General features: G+C 44.5%; 1 long non-coding RNA gene across 1 annotated transcript in view; it reads left to right on the top strand.

Annotated features, from left to right (window-relative positions):
- LOC129487402 (uncharacterized) overlaps positions 1 to 21,668 on the top strand; it is a 28,269-nt gene extending 6,601 nt beyond the window's left edge. Inside the window, exon 2 of the long non-coding RNA XR_008659312.1 lies at positions 21,324 to 21,668. This is a non-coding gene — a long non-coding RNA (uncharacterized lncRNA). The remainder of the gene's footprint in view (positions 1 to 21,323) is intronic.
- Positions 21,669 to 22,168: the final 500 nt, after the last annotated feature.

Genomic DNA, 22,168 nt, shown 5'->3' with positions numbered 1-22,168 from the left:
AGTCTCTTGTGTTATAAATGTTCAAGGTGCTGGTTTTAGATACAGTCTTTGCCAGGGGTATTTATAGGGGTTGATTTCCTCAAAGGATCCCTCTGAAATGCATGCCACACAATGGGAAAGTCTCTTCTATTAGGTGACCTTGGATTTCTCTCTCTGACTTAAATGTCTGCCCTATTATGGCAATAGAAGCATTTAAACTTAGCAACTTCAGTCAGAAAGAGTCATTTTCTGATTGAATCTGAGCAGATTATGACCCTTTACTTCTGTAAGTCAATTAACACTTGATGATTGGCTGACACTCAAGTCAAATATCATTAAATGCTTTACCAAGCAGTAGAACCTCAAGGTTTTATTGTTTAATTATTCACTACTAGTATATGGACTGAACTAGCATTGTACATGCTGAATAAATAAACAAAAACTCCCCAAACAATATACTACTTTAATATAACTGCCATGTTTGTCTATCTCCAAAAATATGATCCTTCTAAGAAATATTTTGTTTTAACCTAGCCAATCAGTCAGCCAGAACAGAACTAGCCACAGACATTAAGGGAACTGGATAGCCACCCAAATAGTAAGCAGATCCCTGTCTTACTTTGTTAGGGCTGCTATAACAAAACACTTGGCCAGGCATGGTGGCTCACACCTGTAATCCCAGCACTTTGGGAGGCCGAGGTGTGTGGATCACCTGAGGTCAAGGGTTCGAGACCAGCTTGACAAACACGGTGAAACCCTGTCTCTACTAAAAATACAAAATTAGCCAGGCATGTTGGCAGACGCCTGTAATCCCAGCTACTCAGGAGGCTGAGCCAGGAGATTTGCTTGAACCCAGGAGGCGGAGGTTGCAGTGAGCTGAGATCACGCCATTGCACTCCAGCCTGGGTGATAGAGTGAGACTCCATCTCAAAAACAAAACAAAACAAAACAAACAAAAACAAAAACAAAACAAAACAAAAAAAACCCTCAAAACACCTTAGTCTGGGTCATTTATAAACAACAGAATTTTATTGCTCGTGGGTCTGGACACTGGGAAGTCCAAGGTCAAGGCACCAGTATATTCACTGTCCAGTGAGGGCCCATTCCATATGGTTGGTGACTTCTGTCTGTCCTCACATGGCAGAGGGGGCAGAAAAGCTCCCTAAGGCTTCTTTTATAAGGGCAATAATCCCATTCATGAGGGCAGAGCCCTCATGACTGAATCATCCCCAAAGGGTCTACCTCTTAATACAATCACCTTGGAGTTTAGGTTTCAACATATGAATTTTAGAAGGACACAAACATTCAGTTTATAGCAATCCTCACCCCCAGTTTTCCCCCTGAAATCCTATAAGGAGCGGCATCTCAGTCATTACTTTGAATTTGAAACTCCGTTATTCCCATAAAAGGTTTTACATTATGCTCCCAAAGGCTATCTCAACTGGGCTTAATGAACAGATACCTTGAAACAAGACGGGTTACTAGCAGATGGCTTAAGGATGGAAAATTTGCCTTGGTGTTTTGTAAAATGAGGTAAAGGGGCAGGGACCGGGAAGACAATTGACTTGGTGGGGAAAGGGACCCAGAAATAGGCATCATCTTATTCCCAGCACCCGGAAGGGCTGCCTGATCCTAGACATTTTATGACCTTTGTGACATTATCAATAAAGCCTATAAAGAATCTCCAGGTCTAGACCTGCACTGCCCCGCAGAATGTTCTGCAACGATGGAAATGACCTCCATCCACTCTATCCAATATGGTAACCACTGGCCACATGTGGCTATTGAGCATATAAACTGTGGCTAGTACAAGTGAGGAACTGAGTTTTTAATGTAAATGTGTAAATATGAATAACCCCAGGTGGCTAGAGGCTACTGTCAGAAAGTACAGGTCGAGACCATGTTCCCTATGACAGTTTTGCCTATATGTTGCCAAAACCAAACAAAACTCTAATTTCTTTTTTTTTTTTTTTTTTTTAGAGACAAGGGTCTCCCTCTGTTGTCCAGGCTGGGCTTGAACTCCTGGGCTCAGGGCTTAAGTAATCCACCTGCTTTGGCCTCCCAAAGTGCTAGGATTACAGGTATGAGTCACTGCGCCCAGCCTTATTACTTTTAATTCTAACAAAAGACCTTCAAGATAAATATTAATTTTTTTTACACAGTGAAGTTGAAGTGCAGAGAGGTCATGAAGATAGTACAGGACAGAGCTGGAATTTAAACCTAGACCTGTCTGACTTTGAAGTCTGTATTTTTCCAGTACATCATGCCAAAGCTACCAAATATATAAAAATACTTAAAAATTTTATCTATGTCTGCTTTTGTAGATCAAGCCATACATTTATTATATTTTATTGGCATAAAGAATACAATTTTTTCTCCATCATTCTCTGTACCTATTTCTCTTTATTTGATACAACAGAAGAGAGTGACTGTTGTCTACAGCAGACGCAGTTATCTTAGGAAACACAAATAGAATAATAAAAGGTAAGGACTAACTTATGACTAATAGAGGCATCAATTGCTACTAGCATTCTGAGATATAATTATTTTTAAAGTATATTAGGAAGAACAGTTGTATCTTCTCACTGCATGTTATTTGAGGTAACTATTCATAGTTGAACACTGATACGGATTAATGCCGGTATGACTCAGTTCAAATCCTATGTTCTTATGATAGGCCATTAGCAAATTAAAGAATAAGAATCCTACATAGAGCTCAGCTATAAGCTAACAACTTATTAGTTCAAGGAAGGTCTCAAGCTTTATCTGCTGGTGTCATTATGAAAAAAATACCAACTGCTTAAAAATGTAAGACTTATGAAAATCAAACATAAACAAACGTTTATATATTTGAATAAATTCATGAGAAGAAATGTTAATTTGAGAGAAAGCAGAAGAGTATGATACACTTGAAAACACAGTTGTAGACAGAACCCCAATTAATCAGTTTTAAGTGCTCTTTGCAGTTATTGGATTTAGTCTTCTTGAATCAGACTTTAGAGGCCGCAAAATGAGCCAAAGTGAAAAAAGGAAAGACTAAATATCCAATTAGATCCACAGCATTATGGAAGGCTATGCTTCTGAACAAGCAAGTAGGGTCAAGGGCCAGCTATTTTAGGAACAAATGGTACCCAGAGACATCAGCTTAAAGGGAGCACTTAGAAACAAAGAGTTAGCCCTCAGAAGAAAACCAGACAATATACAAAGTAAAAGTTCATGGTATCTGGCAAACTAAAAGTGGGCCAGACATTCATAAAGAGCCCTTATGGGTGGGCAGTTGGGCATTGACAGGATAGGAGTCACTGCAAGGAAAGAGGTCAAAAACAGAACAATCCAGCCACGACGAAGACTGCAGTGTAGAACAAGAAAGACTCTAGGAGGATAGTATAGGAGCCAGGCCACTGAAGACCTAGGGCATCAAGAAGAAAGCCAAGGATGAGCTGAGGATGCAGCCGCGATTGAGCTCAACGCAAGACCGACTCATCGCTGAGCAAGAGAGCAGCTCCCTCAGAGTCCTTAGAGTTCCCTTAGGAACAATGAGGTGCCAGCTGGTGGGCATGAGGACTTGGACCAAGAAGAAGCTCGGTTCAGCCTTTAAAGAGGGTGGGACTGTTAGGTGATGCAAGGCGCCAAAAGATGGCGCTGGTTCCAGGTTCTTCTTCACCCAGCACTATGTCGGCCCGCCAAGTGAGACCCAATAAAAGAAGGCACCTCCTACTCCTCCCTTCAGGCCTGCCCCCCATCCAATCATCAGTGCCCATATAGCCCTGGGGGCTATAAATTACTCCACCCAACAGCTCTCTCTCTCTCTCCCCTGTGTGACCTGACCTCAACCTCTCCAATAAAGATCTCTTGGCCGTACTTGGTGTGGTATGAGTTTGCCAGCATCCCTTTTATTTGGTGCCGTGACTCGGATCGGGACTCCCCACTTCTAGTGGGATCCCGATCTCTTCTTAGACTCAACCCAAGCCCCCAACTGGCCTTCACTCATTCTCCTGTTCACCAAGCTATTCGCCCAACACCGGCCTCATCTCGGTAAGTCTTCCCCTCCAGGGTCTGCCTCTCTAGGCAGGCAAGAGACCCCACGAAGCGCCTCGCCTCAAGCCCCTAAGGCCACGGTAGACACCAAATAGCAAAACTGGCCCACATATCCCCTAGACAAGCAAAGCAAATGGCCCACTTATGGGTCTCTCAATCCTAACATTCTCCGGGATCTCTACAATTATTACGAGCGAACAGGAAAATGGGTAGAGATCCCATATATCCACGGCTCCTTTCCCCTACGGGATAGACCTAACCTTTGTCTCCCTTGCAAACCGCAGCAACTCCTTGCCGCTCTTAAAGCGCCAAACTCTCCCTCTGCCCCTGACTTGGACCCAGCCGATGAACCCCCCCCATACCACCACCCTCCGCCGCGCCCTCCAGCCGCCACCCAACCAGAAGTCGCCCAGGCTCCCGCTGCCCCCCACTCCATGCCCTCAACCACTTATCCCGTCAGCCCCGGCCTTCAGCCCCCCCACCACTCGCTCGAAGTCACAACCCCCCCCTTGCCCCCCTTAGAGAGGTGGCAGGAGCTGAAGGTATTTTCCGAGTCCACGTCCCCTTTTCTATGGCTGACTTATGACAATAGAAAAAGGCCTAGGCTCCTACATTTCCAATTCTGCTTTATATATCAAAGAATTCCAACACCTCATCCAAGCTTATAGCCTTACCTTCCATGACATCTATATGATTCTCTCTAACACCCTCCTCCCCGAGGAGCATAGGCGAGTCTAGGAACAAGCTCGAACTTATGCAGATGAGGTTCATCAAACAACCCCAGCCCTACCGCTAGGAGTGCAGGCAGGACCTGAGCGAGAGCCCAGCTGGGATTATAACACCCGAAATGGAGTATCAGCCCGAGACCATTTCGCTACTTGCATCATAGCCGGTCTACAGAGGGCAGCTCAAAAGGCAGTTACAGGATAAAAATGAAAACCCGTCCACTTTTCTAGACCGCCTTACACAGGCACTCCAACAATACACCAACATAGATCCCGAAACCCCAGACAGTAGACAACTCCTCATGTCCCATTTTTTTGCTCAGTGTTTTCCTGATATCAAAGGTAAACTAAAAAAACTGGACAAAGGCCCCCTCACCCCTCAAACCAAGATCTTAGCGACAGCATTTAAGGTGTATCACAATCGAGATGAGAAGGCAAAGAGGCAAAACTACCAGTTACTGGCACAAGCCCTTCATGCCTCCCCTCGATCACACGGCCATAAGTTGTCGTCTGCCCGTCCATCCCAACGTCAGCCCCCAGGGCCCTGTTTCAATTGCGGAAAAGAAGGACACTAGGTCCGAGATTACCCAAATCCCAGGCCCCCCAACTGGCCATGTCCTAAACGCCACCAATCTAGCCATTGGGGCGTAGACTGCCCCGGCTCCCGAAGGGGGGCCGGGCCGGCCACCATCCCAACTGCTGATCTTCTAGGATTGGCCATTCAAGACTGACAGGGCCTTGGGACTTCCTTCCCAACACAAATCATCACCACACAGGAGCCCAGGGTGTCTTTAACAGTGGATGGACGTCCCATCACCTTTCTCCTAGACACCGGAGCTACTTTCTCAGTTTTAAGGGAATTTTGGGGCGCTACTTCCCTCTTTGGATCTCCCATAGTCGGGGTCGGAGGCCAAACCATACGTCCAAGAGCCACGCCTCCCCTCTCCTTCACTTTCTCTGGCCACATCTTTTCCCATCGATTCCTAGTCATGCCACAATGCCCACTCCCTTTGTTAAGAAGAGATAGTCTCTCTAAATTTAAAACCTCCATCACCTTCAACCCAATCACCCTCCCGCAATCCACCTCACTCATTGCCTTGGTAGCGAGTTCCATAGATCAAACTTCTGCTCCTACTCTGCCTTCGCTCCCAGCCAGCGTCAACCCCATAGTGTGGGACACCGCCACCCCCTCATTAGCACTCTGTCCTCCCATACAAATATTCCTTAAAAACCCACACCACTTCCCCAGCCAACCCCAATATCCTCTCCCCGTCTCCAGCCTGAAAGAATTACAACCAATTATCTTAGACCTCTTAAGAAAAGGGTTCCTCAGGCCAACCCATTCTCCATTTAACACCCCTATTCCAGCAGTAAAAAAACCCAATGGTACGTTCTGCCTCGTCCAAGACCTCAGCTCTTATCCTCTATTCCTCCTAGTGCCATACATTTCTCAGTCATAGATCTTAAAGATGCCTTTTTCACCATTCCCCTCTCCCCTCAGTCACAAGACCTGTTCGCCTTCACTTGGACTGACCCAGACACTAAACAGTCACAACAGCTCACGTGGACAGTGCTTCCCCAAGGGTACAGAGATAGGCCCCATATCTTTGGTCAAACTCTTGCCTCAGACCTACAAAAATTACACTTTCCCCAGTCCACCCTCCTACAATACGTTAATGACCTCCTCCTATGCAGTCCCTCTCTAACTGTCTCACAAACTGACACCAGCTCTCTTCTCAACTTCCTTGCTGACCGAGGCTACCAAGTATCCCCCCAAAAGGTCCAGCTCTCCTTCACTCAAGTCACCTATCTAGGAGTCCTCCTTGCCCATGACTCAAAGGCCCTCACCCTAGACCGAAAGTGCTTCATTAGAAGTCTTCCCATCCCAAAAACCAAACAAGAGATACTCTCCTTCTTAGGACTAGCAGGCTACTTTAGAACTTGGATCCCCAACTACTCTTTATTAGCAAAGCCCCTATATGATCTCTCCCGAGGTACCCCATCCTAGCCTGTAGAGGCCACAGTCAAGCAGCCCTTCCTGTCACTCCAACAGGCACTACTCAAAGCCCCAGCCCTACATCTTCCAGACTTACAACAACCTTTAATTCTATATGTACATGAGCACAATGGCTTGGCTCTTGGAGTCATAGGTCAGATGCACAGACCCACCTTTGTGGCAGTTGCATACCTATCCAAACAATTCTGAGAGCAAACTCGGCCTGCAGGGAACTGAGTTTTCTCCTTTCCCTCCTCACTCTTCTGGCCTGGGTTTCCTCCCTTCTCTCGCTCAAAAAATCCTGGTACCAGGTAACCCACGGCCCTCGGCCTTACAGAGGCCCATCAGTTCTCTCATTTTGGTGATGACCGGCTTGAAGGCTCTGACTCGCAACACGGCCATCGGCTAATAGGGGACGCCCTGTTCAGCCAGCCGCCGTATACATATACCCCTTCCCCTCTCACCATGGGAGGCTCTGCATCCGTGCTGGCCGACTAGACCCCACTGTGCGAGGGTGGGCCCCCTGCCTTCAGGCCCTGGCTGCAGCCTACCTACTACTTCAAGAGTCACGGAAATTAACGTCTAGGGCAGCTGTTGTCATTACCGCTCCCCCATCAACTCAAGGAACTCCTGACCTACAAAAGTCTACAAACCCTTCCCCCTTGCCGCGTACTGCACGGCACGATTCCGCTGTAACTTTCCAAACATGTGCACCCCTCAATCCCACCACCCTCCTGCCTGCCTCTCAACATCCTCCCTCATACAACTGTATCAAGATTCTAGAGTCCCTGTTACATTGTCCAACCCACATTATCAAAGGCCCCTTAAACCACCCTGACCACATGTGGTTCACAGACGGTAGCTCCTTCACCTTCAATGGACAACGCCTCACAGGATACACGATAGTATCCCTAACCCAAACTATTGAGACTAAGTCCTTACCACCTAATACCACCAATCAACAAGCTGAATTAATTGCAGCCACTCAGGCATTCCAACTGGCAGCAGATACCTCACTCACACTTACCACATCCTTCTCTCAAGTTAATTCATCCCCAGTCACACAAGGCAATAACAAAGCGAATCGAGAAGCCAGACGTGCGACTCTAACAACTCTACCCCCCACCGTCATGCTAAACACAGATAGGACACAACAGTCTGACCCCCCAAAACACGCCCTCTTCTCATATCTCCATTCCATTTTCCATACAAGCTCTCAAGCGCTCAAAGCTTTTCTCAACGCCTTCTTTACTCTAGACTCCTCTGACCTCCAGTTCCTTAAACACGAACCCACAAACCCCGCTAAAGCCAGGCACGCCCTCACCCCACAACCCTCTCAAAGTTCGCTTTCTAAAACGCCCTCCCTTCCTACTATTCCTAAGGCGTAAGCTGCCACCCTCATGCCTGCTCTGAGCCCGCTCTTCTGGCTCTCCGCCTCTTACATCTTCCTCTAAGGACCCTCCTCCACCAACAGGCCCCCTTCACAACCCTACTACCTGTTCACCCTCAAAGAAACCTACTACGCTAACTGGAGGTCACACATCAATATCATCAGTTACACCTGATGCTCCATCGACGCATCCTCAGTAAACCTTCCCCTCCCTAAACTCACTATAATAAATAGCGGTTAGGACCCTCATTTCCACATGTCCCACTTTGCCATTTGCTTTCCACACCAACAATCCCGAAGCGCCTGTAAAATTGAATGGCCCCAAAACCATGGGTGTCCCTGGATGAATTAAATCACCAAAAAAAAAACAGACAGACCCCATTCATATATTATGTCACCAAAAACAATGCCTCATCTCCAGCAATTCACATCACCAACCCAGCCAATGCAATCTGGGGCCAGGCAGCCACAGGGGGAATATACCAAAGCAATGCCTGGTCTTATGCAGCACAAACTATAACCATCACCCGTACCCTAAAAACTGACTCTCAACAGGTTCTAGCCGAAATTAACACACATATTTCTCAAGGACAGACTGAACTACAATCCCAGCTACACCCACAGGCCAACACAACCTCCATACAGGCTTCCTGGCTTCTGTTCCTCAATCAAGGATTACTACTATTAAACACCTCAGGTCCCTACTTCCAATTGTTTCTTATGCGCAAACATCAACAAACCCCCTCTTGCTGCAGTTCCACTATCTAGCTCCATAAACACAAGCAACTCCTCCCCCCACGACCACCGAGTTTGTAATCTCCCATGTCCCCCTCCTTGCCAACCTCAGTGTCCCTATCCCTACCTGTTACAACACCAGCTATCACCCCCCATCGCCCTACAATGTAACATGCGAACAAACTGTCACCCCCCCCCGCCAACTTTCCAGCTCCAGGCGGCCTTTTTTTTTTTTTTTTTGGTGTAACGGCCATTAATTCGCCTATCCCTGGCCCCTGCATACCCACCACAATAGTCCCTCAATTCACATTGCTCTCCTTTTCTGAAGGCCTTCAAGCCTATCACTTTAATCACCCTAAACCCAACTCTCCTGAGGACCGTCGGAAAAAAAAAGCAATCTTCCTACCTATCACGCTTGGAATCTGTCTAACAAACTCTCTCATAGGTATACAGCGTATCCCAATTTTCAGACGGCCATTGAGGAAACGGCTCAGTCTCTAGCCACCCTCCAATGACAAATCACATCTGTAGCTGGTGTCACCCTTCAAAACGGCCGCACCATCGACCTACTCACAGCCAAAAAAGGTGGCACTTGCATCTTCTTACAGGAGAACTGCTGTTATTATATTAATAAGTCCCAAGTAACTGAAACTAGCATTAAAAACCTACATCAGATAAAACGTAAACTAATAAATGCTAGCATTACTCCCTCCCTTTGGGAAACCCTCAAAACCCCCCTCTTAGCTTGGCTCCTTCCCTTTTTAGGCCCCCTAATGGGTATCCTCGCTTTCTTCACGCTACTCCCCTGCCTCATTAAGTTTATGAAAAACCAAATCTCTTCCATATCTAACCAAACACTTAACCAGCTTCTCCTCAGAAACTACCAACTTTTAGCCACCAGTGAGGACGGGACAGATTACACAGACAGGCTCACAACCTGCTAACCCAAGCCAGTCATGACAACTGCCAACTGATTCCACAAATTTCTCAACGATCTCCACGCCGACAGCTGGCTCATAGCCAATCCATCGCTACCCTTTGAATGGATCACAATGTTGGAGGAACCTTCACGGACTTCACACCCCAAGAGGTGTTTACATACGCCGCCACACTACTCGGACTTATTCTACCGATAGATGCCCCTAACAGTCCTCCCTTTACTCCCCCTCAATGCCCCCACTCAGCAGGAAGTAGCCAGATGAGATACGACACCCCTCCACCCACCTCTAAGAGAAACAAAAGGGAGGAATGTTAGGTGACGCAAGGCGCCAAAAGATGGCGCTGGTTCCGGGTTCTTCTTCACCCAGCACTACATCGGCCTGCCAAATGAGACCCAATAAAAGAAGGCACCTCCTACTCCTCCCTTCAGGCCCGCCCCCCATGCAATCATCAGTGCCCATATAGCCCTGGGGGCTATAAATTACTCCACCCAAAAGCTCTCTTCCTCTCTCTCCCCTGCGCGACCTGACCTCAACCTCTCCAATAAAGATCTCTTGGCCGTACTCAGTGTGGTCTGAGTTTGCCGGCATCCCTTTCAGAGACCACCTGATGTGCAATCTTAGTAGAAAGAGGGGCCCTATGGGAACCAACATGAATCATATCTCTCCCTGAGGGCTGCTGAAAAAGATCAGGATGCCAGAGCCCTTACTTGCCATGGATAGATATGGACTTGGACCATGGTACCTTGGAAGGTAGCAAGGACAGTAACCTAATTCTCTCAAGTTTCTGTTTCTCTATGTAAAGGTATAATCAGAGTTAATCAGAGATTTTCATCACCCCAACTGGCACAGACACACTCTGAACCACAGGTGTTCTCTGATAGCAGCGGAAGATGATCCTCTTTTCCATTTAATATTTTTTATTATTTTCACTTTATTTATTTTTTAGAGACAGAGTCTCGCTCTGTCACCCAGGCTAAAGTACACTGATGCAATTATAGCTCACTGTAATCTCGAATTCCTGGGCTCAAGCAATCCTCCTACAACTAGGACTACAGTCATATACCACCATGCCCAGCTTTTCTTTTTTTTTTTTTTTTTTGAGATGATGTCTCAGTACATCACCTAGGCTGGAGTGCAGTGGTGCTATCTCAGCTCACTGCAGCCTCCACTTCTCAGGTTCAAGCAATTCTCCTGCCTCAGCCTCCTGAGTAGCTGGGACTACAGGTGTGTGCCACCACGGCTGGCTAATTTTTTATTTTTAGTAGAGACGGAATTTCGACATTTTGCCCAGCCTGGTCTCAAGCTCCTGGCCTCAGGTAATCTGCCCACCTCGGCCTCTCGAAGTGCTGGGATTACAGGCATGAGCCACTGTGTGCACTCCCAGCTAGTTTTTTGAGAATTCTTTTTTGTAGAGATGGGGTCTCACTGTGTTGCCCAGGCTGGTGTCAAACTCCTGGCCTCAAGGAGTCCTCCCATCTCAGCCTCCCAAAGTGCTGGGAGAACAAGTGTGTGCCACCATGCCAGGCCCTCTTTTCCACTTTAGTGTTTTCTTTCACCCCTGTAAGAACCAGATCCTACTATGTCTTTAGTGCCATCATTTGCACCCAGGAAAACTGCAAGAGTCCCTCTGTATTTGCTCCTCTGATGGGGGGGATTGTAAGTACAAAATGCCATACTATTCCTGCAGCACAGGGTACAATGTCACTGATTATCTCCACCACGCAAACCAGTAAAGGCATGCTTTGGAAAAACTCACGTCTTGATGCTCTCCCACTAGAATCCATTTACTCCCTTTTCGTGTTTACTGTGTTTCCCCACACAGTGTGCAAAAGTCGTGGCAGTTGCACTTCAGTGTTTAGCTTGTTTTCTTTATTTGCTAGGAGATTTGGCTTCTGAGAGGGGTAAAAAAATGGGGAAAAATGTGTGGATGGGTGTATCTTGAAGTCTACTGTCAAAAACTTTGCAGTATGCCAGCTGTGGTGGCTCATGCCTGTAATCCCAGGACTTTGATAGGACAAGGTGGGAGGATTGCTTGAGCCCAGGAGTTTGAGACCACGCCAGCTAACATGGCAAAAACCCACCTCTACTGAAAATACAAAAAATTAGCCAGGCCTGGTGGCGGGCACCTGTAGTCCCAGCTACTTGGGAGGCTGAGGCAGAAGAATGGCATGAACTCGTGAGGCGGAGCTTGCAGTGAGCCGAGATTGTGCCACTGCACTCCAGCCTGGGCGACAGAGTGAGACTCTGTCTCAAAAAAAAAAAAAAAAAAATTAGCCGGGCATGGTGGTGCACTCCTGTGGACCCAGCTACTCGGGAAGCTGAGGTGGGAGGATTGAGCCCAGGAGGTTGAAGCTGCACTGAGCCGTGATTGTGCCACTGCACTCCAGCCTGGGTGACAGGAGTGAGACCCTGTCTGAAAACAAAAACAAAAAACCAAACTCAGCAGTGAAATCTATAAATCTGCCTTTGCCTTCTCCAAACTTTATTTTCCATAGTCTAGCATATGTATGACTCTCTCTCTAAGTTTTCCTATCAAAATTCTTTGGTTTTAGTTTCTTCTTGAAACAATTAATTTGGGCTAGAGTCAACAGAACACCAGAGCTACTTGGAAAACAACAAATTAATCTCATAATTACCACAGAAAACATTAAAACCAGAAAAAATATATTAAGAATATGCCTGTAGAAGTTTAGAAATGTTTTCTGTAATAAAAAGAATGACGTTTATATCCTACAGCATAGTATACCCAGAAGGAGGCAGAAACACTATTGAACAGTGAGAAAGAACATTGCATGTTCTCATTTTCAGTGGGAAAGAAAAGCTTTATCAGAGGCAGGCTGTTTTAAGCATTAATGTTCCTAGATGGAGATAAATCTTAACTATTGAAATAGTGTTTTCTCAGATCTAATTTAAAAAGTGTTCGCTTCTGGAAATCTCATACTTGTTCCTTTGTTTATAATTATTTTGAACATTTGCTTTCTGTTATCTGTGAAGAGATTTGAAAAGAGCAGGTCTTTTGGATGGTGGCTTTAGGAGTGACCTCCCTTGGCTTAAACAGGCATTTGTTGGATAACATCTCTGCACGATTTTTAAAAGTTAGCAGAAGTGAGAAGGGTAATTGAAGTTTCCAGAATCAAGAAAAACTACAAAAGAAGCTCATTTTTATAAACGCTATTGTCTTATATAACCCCCTGGAAGACACCCAGTTCTCACTTCTAAGAGCTCTCATGAGTCAGTTTGTCATTTGACATTTTGTGGAGTTTGCAGTAAACTGGAAGACGTGAATTCTTCTGCCTAACTTCAATGACAAACTATTTTGTACTTTAGTTCCTTAAGACACTAAATAGAGGGAACTTATTTTATCTCTTTCCTATCTATGTCCAACCTACTCCCAACTTCTAGAACAGTTTCTTGCATGTAGTGAATGCCCTATAATTGTAGAATTAAATCGAATTTGGGAAATTTTTCCTTCTTTTGAAAATGAAAATAAAAAAATATGAAGCCAGGAAGTTTTACCAGTCTTCCCCACAACCACCCACAGACATCAGCCTCTCAAGCATCTGCCTTTCCTAGGCTGGGGAATGAGTATCCTGTCTTCCCTCCCCTTCCTTCTTCTCCCTTTGCTCTTCCTGCTCCTACCTCCTCCTCTTTCTCCCCACCCGCTCCTGTTCCTTCCCTTTCTCCTCTTCCCTAACCTGGAAGTTTCTAACCAAGAAATCTATACACACAAAGAACAACTGCCAGTGGGAAAACAAAATATTACTTCATTAAGAGCTAGGCAAGGACTCAATCATCCCAATGCAATGCTCTCTAGCAAGAGGAATTTGCAGAATAAAGTTGAAGTAAGGAAGCCTAAGTCCCTGTGCCTGACTCTAAGATTATCAGGGAGTCCACCTATGCTTCAAAACACATCAAAAACGATATCAGAAGCCCGTGCACGGTGGCTCATGCCTGTAACCCCAGTAGTTTGGGAGGCTGAGGTGGGCAGATCACTTGAGATCAGGAGTTTTAGACTAGCCTGGCCAATACAGTGAAACACTGTCTCTACTAAAAATACAAAAATTAGTCAGGCATGGTGGTGTATGTCTGTAATCTCAGCTACTCAGGAGACTGAGGCATGAGAATTGCTTGACCCCAGAAGATGGAGGTTGCAGCGAGCCAAGATTGTGCCACCGCAGACTGGCCTGGGTGAGACAGTGAGACTCTGCCTCAAAAAAAAAAAAAAAAAAAAAAATGTAAGAAGATCTTACAGCAAGTCAGCAGGGTCCACCAAGGTCTTTGGCCAGAAGCAGAGAGTTTACCATGTGGACACAGGAAACAGCAGTAGAGTGACTCGGGTGGGTTTGTCCTTAACCACTCAGGAATTTCAGCAATTCCGACCACGGGTAAAACCCAGTGTGGTGACACTCTCATGTTCTCACCAACCAGGAAACCACTTACTCTGCTTTGGGGAGGAGTTAGTGGAGGACTGGGCGTGGGCAGAAGAATGGCCACATTTTGCTTCCCTCATGGACAGAGGTAGGAATTGGGAAGGGGAGACTAAATGTTCCTGGACAGGAAAGCATAGATCCAGAATTGGAATGTGAGTTTATGATCTTACTCTATTTCTATTTTACAGAGAAAACCAGTCCACAGAGCTGTGATTTGCCCTGGGTCTTCCCACAATTCTAGAAACCCATGACTTGTCATCATTGCGTGGCCACCTGACTCCCAGCTGGCTTCAGCCTCTCCGTTTCATCTCCCTCTACTCTCACTCTGCTGCAACCAAATCAGACTTCTTTTCAGGTCCTTAAACAATCTCTGTACTTTTCCATCTCTCTGTCTTTGATGACTTTATTCCCTTTCCTCACTCCATCATTAACATATGTACCCCTCAAGACCCAGCTCAGATGCCACTTCTATGAGACACTCTGTTTCTGTGCCAGAAACAGTTAAGCCTTTATTTGTGTATCCAAAGTGTGCCCCAGAGCAAGGATCTGGCAATCTGCATTTGAAACCTGGCTCCTTGGCTTCTTGGCTCTGACCTTGAGCAAATTACTTATTTTTTTGTTGTTGTTACTCAGTTTCCTAAAATATCATATAGGGAGTTGCCATGTCATGTTAATGGACATAATATAAATTAAATAGTATAATGGCAAGTATCCATCGGTCACCAAAAAGGGAGCCTACTATTACTGCCTGTAGCTATATTTTAGCATTGATGACAAAATATGGTAAATTATATCTATTTGTAGACCTAAGTTATCCCTTCCCATTGGTTATTCACTTGCTGACACTGAAACAATAGCTGCCCATTTTTTGTCTCTTCCATCCCCACCCAGCTGTCTTGCACAATATACACAGTCAATACATGTCTGATCAACGGAATGGACTTAATGTGCCAAAACAGACCTGACTCTCTATCAATGATACAGGAGCTAAAAAGAAATTATTTAGGCATACAGTGAGAGTAAGGGAGTCTTTGGCAAGGCTTCCCTTTTAACAAAAAGCAGCCCCCAAATAATTTCTTATCTAACAAAGAGCAGCCTGTAAAATCAAGCTGCAAACATACGTAAGCAAGCTGGAAGCTTGCACGGGTGAATGACAGCGGCTGTGCATTGCAATAGGAGAAGCCTACCTGGGGGCCAGGCATGTTCAACATGGAGGCTCCATCTTCGATTTTCTTTGTCACCACGTGTACAGTAAAGGAACAGGCAACATGGCGCTGGCCAGGTAGAGAAGCAACTGCATAATTAAAGATTAGGGTGGGGTGGCCAGCTATGCAAATGGCACACCTGGTCTCACCAATCTCTCATGCCCTATATAAATCAGACACCGCCTCCTCAAACTCATCTGTAAAATCTTATGCACGTGTTGTGAACCGGAACACCTGCTGGGGTGCCCCTCTCTCTCTGCAGGAGAGAGAACTCTTCATTTTCTTTTGCCAATTAAACCTCTGCTCTCAACCTCACTGTGTGTCTGCGTCCTTGATTTCCTTGGTGCGAGGCAACAAACCTCGGTTATTACAGACAAATGATGCCGCTTCACCAGCTCATATATGGCAAAAACTGCAATAACTTTTGCACCAACCCTAATGCTAAATTTTTACTACTTATCTAAAGAAGAGAACCATATAAATTAATTAGTATTGTAGAACACTACATGTATTTAGTCAAAATACCAGATAACCTAACTTTATATTTATGTATATATCACATGTATTTTTAAAATTAATTCTTCACTTTAGTGAAGTATTATAAACTGTTAATCATTCATCCTAACTTTTGCTTAGCCTTTACTGGAAGTTCAGACCTCTCCAAAATTTTTTTCTCCACCTGGTTAAGAACTATTTTCTTTGGACTTAACGTGGTTTTTCTATTGTAGATCACATCTAATCAAGGTAGTTAAATAGACTCAACAAACCAGTAAGAGGTTGTTGAAGTATCATTCATAACAAAAGGTAACAACAGTTCCTTATAGGCCATATCTCATGCCTTCTGTTTTACTGGTGCAAGTTTGTGCCCCAGGAGGGTTAGGAATGGCATCTAACACCCCAGTGGAACAGACAGACCCCTTTGGTAAGTGTGTATTTGTTTCAACCACATGCCTCAAGCTCAGTTTAAAAAAATAAAATTAAAAAAAAAATTCATGTGAGTATAGGAAGTTTGCAACACATTCACTCTACAACATCTTTAAAGGCAGCGATTATTCCAGAACACAGAGGAGACAAACAAGGCCCCTTTGTTCCAGGAGTGCACTCCTTAAAGAGCAGTTCCAAGCCCATCAGTCTGAAGGGCCAGGCAGTTGGCCCCGGGGGAGCCTGCCAAACACCCAGAGATGCTTCCCGGGAATCTTCTGCTGCTGCTGAAGTGTTGACAGGCTCTTGAGCTGAGAACTCAGGCTGTTGATAGGAATATATAGCTCAGATAGTCAGAAATCAACCTACTCAAATTTCTCAGACCATTCTCTCCTTCGTTTCTCTCTTTTTAACAATCCAAGTACAGATTTTCTTTTAAAAACCTTCTTCCAAAAAAATGTCTACGTTCCTGCTTCCCCCTGGGGGTGACGAAATAAAAGGCTTAAGGTACTTTAAGGCAAATGGAGTCAGTTCCCCTCCCTTCAGCCCTCAAGTTCTGCTGATTCCAAGGGGTGGGTGGGGAGGGCCAGCAGTTGGCGGCCACCCCCTCCCTGTCTCCTCTCACTTGGTATCTCCCTGGCCTCACGCTCAATCAGGTCTTCCCGGATCACACAGGGAAATGAAGAACACTGTTCGCTTACGAAGAATGTGGGAATCCCTGCAGTCCATGATTTTCTTTTTTCTATTTTACTTTCTTCTCAAAAGCCTTTTATTTTCTAAAAGCACATACAGTATAAGCCCATTCTGATGATTTTAGGAGCATCCATTCCTCAGTGCAAAGATATTAATGCTAGATAATAAAGCTCTGAGTTCATACATTTAAAAGTCGAGAGAGTGAGGAGTGAGGGGAGAGAGAGTGAGAGCAGAAAACCCTAGCTGCCTTAATACGGATTTTCCTCTTCTACAAACCCTTGATATTTAGCTAATGTACCCTACCTTTCTCAAGTTCCCCAGCAGCTAAGGAAGGCCATGTGACTAATTCCGGCCAATGGGATGTAAGAAACTCAAAGTGCATTTCACAGAGCATGTTAGGAACACACCCATTCTTCAGCCCTTCCTCAACCCTGGTGTTCGGACCAGGGACTTGGTGTCAAAGGCAATGTCCCAGAAGAAACCTCATGCAATGCAGTGACAATGTCAGCCCTGGAAACCCTATCTCTGGACTCTGGGGTAAAAGTAATACATTTGTATATTGTTTCTACCACTGTTCACTTGAGTTTTAATTTTATTTCATGAACCCAGTCATATTTTAAGCCAAGGTGGATTTCCCTCAAAGCTAATGGAGCAGAAGCTTTAGAAACCCTCACTTGGGTCAGGCGCAGTGGCTCACGCCTGTAATCCCAGCACTTTGGGAGGCCAAGGCAGGTGGATCACCTAAGGTCAGGAGTTCGAGATCAGCCTGGCCAACATGGTGAAACCCCATCTCTACAAAAACACAAAAATTGGGTTGGGCATATTGGTGTGTGCCTGTAATCCTAGCAACTCGGGAGGCTGAGGCAGGAGAATTGCTTGAACCTGGGAGGCGGAGGTTGCAGTGAGACAAGACCACGCCATTGCACTACAGCCTGGGCAACAAGAGTGAAACTCCACCTTAAAAAACAACAACAACAACAAAATGAAACCCTCACTTGCCAGGATGACTCCAAAGCCTGAGGAGGAACCCCGACATTGGGGTCACATGGTCATCTTATATTCTTTTCTTTAAAGGGTTCCTCAATTGCATAAGCCTCACACCTCATCCATGATAAGCCAGTGAGTCTTTTCCCATGTGCCTCTTCAGTGGGGCAGCGCCATTCTGGTCAGCCCACCTTACATGTAGCACGGTAAATAGTTCACAGTTTCTCCTGCATCAGATCATCTGCTTGGTGAAATTTAGGAATAGCACAGCCCATTGTTTCTCAAAGTACATTCCTAGATATTAATAATTGTTATAAGATAAAAGAGTAACAGAAAAGTATAATATTAGCTAATATGTTTTTGTCTATGTTTTTTTTATTTTTTATTTATTATACTTTAGGTTTTAGGGTACATGTGCACAACGTGCAGGTTTGTTACATATGTATCCATGTGCCATGTTGATTTCCTGCATCCATTAACTCGTCATTTAGCATTAGGTATATCTCCTAATGCTGTCCCTCCCCTTCCCCCACCCCACAACAGTCCCCGGAGTGTGATGTTCCCCTTCCTGTGTCCATGAGTTCTCATTGTTCAATTCCCACCTATGAGTGAGAACATGCGGTGTTTGGTTTTTTGTCCTTGCGATAGTTTACTGAGAATGATGTTTTCCAGTTTCATCCATGTCCCTACAAAGGACACGAACTCATCATTTTTTATGGCTGCATAGTATTCCATGGTGTATATGTGCCACATTTTCTTAACTTTGTCTATGTTTTTAACTACAATATTTCTCAGATAAAGCAATGTGGGAATGTGCATAGTGAATATCCTAGCACAAGAGAAGGCTGTATTTCCTAAACGTGTTGGACCACCAAACCCCCTTTTTAAGTAGTTTGTGGGTTATATTTTTGTGAAGCATGATTTGAAAGCACTCTCCTGGTCTCACCAGCAAATATTTGTTGACTATCTCTTTGGGGAAGCTGTTTTATTTTTGTAGCATTAGTGGAAGAAGGTGATTTTTCTTCCTGATTTTATTGTTTAAAATTGCTCCCTGTCTGGAGTTTGCTGTTCAGTAAGCATTGATTCCAACAATATTGTCATTTCTGCATTGACACTGGTGCATCTCTCAGGTCTCCAACAAAAGCTAAGAATGACATGTACAAAATGTTAGATAACCTGTGGAGGAAAGGGTGTGAGTTCAAGGGAGTTGGAGTCACACTGAGGTTTCATCTCCCATGAGGAAGATCTTTGATGGTGGGATGCAGAAAGCTACAACCACAATGGAGACGTAGTTCTGCAGAAAGGACCCATTTCTGTGCTTAATGTCAGTGCTTGGAGAAATCTACAGGCTCATTTATGCGAGCCACATTTTCATTACAGGAAAATAATTGACACCATGCTTCTTGTCTTTAACTGAAATTTAAGCATTTACACCTGTATTCATCTTCTAGGGTTTCTACAAAAAGTATAAACTGCGTGACTGCATGTACCCTACCTTTCTCAAGTTCCCCAGCAGCTAAGGAAGGCCATGTGACTAATTATGGCAGAAATTTATTTTTTCACATCGCTGGAGACTGGAAGTTCAAAGTCAAGGTGTCAGCAGTCCTTGCCTCCTCCTACCTTCTGGTGGTGGCCATTGATTCTTGGCATTTCTTGCTTGCAACTGCACCACTTCAGTCTCTTCCTCTTTCCTCACATGGCATTTTCCTATTACAGGGGTTAGGAATTCAACATGCTTTTTGGAGGGGGCACAATTCAATCCATGGTAACATCAAAGACTCCTTAATTTTCTGTAGAGCAGCATAATGTGATGATGGACAGAGCTCTGAGTTAGGAGTCCGAAGACCTCAGTGGGCACTTAGCAAATCTCTAGGCTGGCCGGGTGCGGTGGCTCATGCTTGTAATCCCAGCACTTTGGGAGGCCGAGGCGGGCGGATCATGAGGTCAGGAGATCGAGACCACGGTGAAACCCCATCTCTACTAAAAATACAAAAAATTAGCCGGGCGTGGTGGCGGGCGCCTGTAGTCCCAGCCACTCGGAGAGGCTGAGGCAAGAGAATGGCGTGAACCTGGAAGGCGGAGCTTGTAGTGAGCCGAGATTGTGCCACTGCACTCCAGCCTGGGCGACAGAGCGAGACTCCATCTCAAAAAAAATAAAAAATAAAAAAATAAATAAAAAATCTCTAGGCTACATTTCTATATACATAAACAAGGATAACAATACACTCCTTGATTTCCCTGTAAGGGTTGTAACAAAGATATAGAAAAGTGCTCTGTAGCCTTTCAATGATGATAGAAGTGTTATTGTCTTCAAAGAGAAACATGGCTAATGTGGATAATTGAAATTTGGCATATGATCTCACACCTTACTTTAGACAATGATTTTGGCCTCTACCTCATTCATCTCTCTACTAGACAAGGACATAATTTTGTTTATATTGCTGCCCTTTCACTCTCTACTAAGTGATGTTAGATGATGAGGAAAGTCCTTGTCAGTGCAGCCAATTCTCAAATTGAATCTGAAGCATCCAGTAATGGGAAAATGTCCATATTGCTTCAATAATCATTCTTTAATGGAGTTTCAACTTGGAGTAAAAGACTGAAAAATGCCAGCAGAAGACTTTTTCTTAAAAAAAAAAAACCAACTTCATATTAATTAATCTAAAATTTCTCAGCTTCAGTTGTATGTGCCCTTAACATGATAATAACGGAATAATAGGGCCATGGTTCATAAACCAGTGACTTCGTCTCTAGAACTGGTGATAATAATGGGAATTTGCAGGCTAGTTTAGTTTTGCAGAAGGTCCCCAAATCATATTTTCATTCACTTAGTGCAGGGTAACTCAAATGTTCATCCTTTTCCTTTGGATAGAACTTACTACATTGTTTATCAATAGTAATACTGGTTATCTCATGTTGTGTAAACGTTCTCTTTGGCAATCATATATCAATCCAAATAAATAAAAATAACTTACTTATAATGTGCAATTTTTTGATATGCAAAATCTTATAAAGCATGAGGATAAAGGGAGATTGAGATCTTAAACAGGGATTCTTGATAGTTAAAATATTGAGAAAAGAGTGGAGTTGAGGGTGAATACTGATCATATGATTCCCCTTTAATGAACATTGGAAAAACAAGGCAGGCTTCCAAATACTCTGTTCTATTTGTACTTCAACTCATTACTTGACTTAAATGCCTTTTAACTCTGACCTTCTAGAATTTCCTGTGCAATCTTCCACTGTTTAAAATGAAGTTGGCCGATTGATTTCTTTACCATTTCAGAATGTCCTGTATCATTTTAATGACTGTGGAGTGTGACTTTGTTCTCAGCATAATGAGTAACAAAGCCAAAACACTGGAGAATACGTTTATGTATTCAAGAAAACCTCAGACAGGGCAGAATGCTTTCATAACACAGTACATTCAAACCAGACGAAGCCTCGAAGGGCAGAATCACCGACCCTGAAAAATCTCAAGCTGGAAATCAGAGTGTACTACAGTAGAAGACAACAGCATTTGAGCACATTTGTTGAAGCAGCCTCCTCTCCCTTACGGTACGATAATCCCACACTGTTTTACCATGCTCTCTGGCCTTCCCAGAACATCAGTAAAAACTGCATCCCCTGACTTTTCTTGGTGGTTTCTGTTATCTTCCCTAAACTTTAATTTAATATGATCTTACTTAGGCATTTCACTTAGAGAGTAGGTCATTATAACGAAACGTTTTTCACCCTCTGGGAAAGAGGTTTCCACATAAGGGCCAGGCCACGTTTTCTCCTTCATCCAGGGATTCTACCATAAGCAGCCTCTCATCTTCACTTTTCCCAACAATTTTCTTAAAATCAGTGTATTTTTTTGCAGGACCGGATATCACATTACATTCCCTAGTGGGGGGTGGGGGGTGGGATGGGAAGTGAGAACAAAGAACGATAACTCCCGAAGTGATTTGTTTAAATGTAAACTTTCTTATGAAGCATAACATAGACACGTGCCAACATTAAGGGTACAGCTCCATGAAACTTTATGCAGAAACTCACTCATGGAACCACAACTAGAACAGGAAATAGGATTTTGCCAGCACCCCAGAAGCTCCTATAAGGCACCTTGCAGTCACTCCCCTGCCCTAC

The sequence above is a fragment of the Symphalangus syndactylus genome, chromosome 1, assembly GCF_028878055.3.
Source record: "Symphalangus syndactylus isolate Jambi chromosome 1, NHGRI_mSymSyn1-v2.1_pri, whole genome shotgun sequence".
Taxonomy (NCBI): domain Eukaryota; kingdom Metazoa; phylum Chordata; class Mammalia; order Primates; family Hylobatidae; genus Symphalangus; species Symphalangus syndactylus.
The sequence above is the reverse complement of the archived record's forward strand: the minus strand, read 5'-3'. Positions and strand labels throughout refer to the sequence as shown.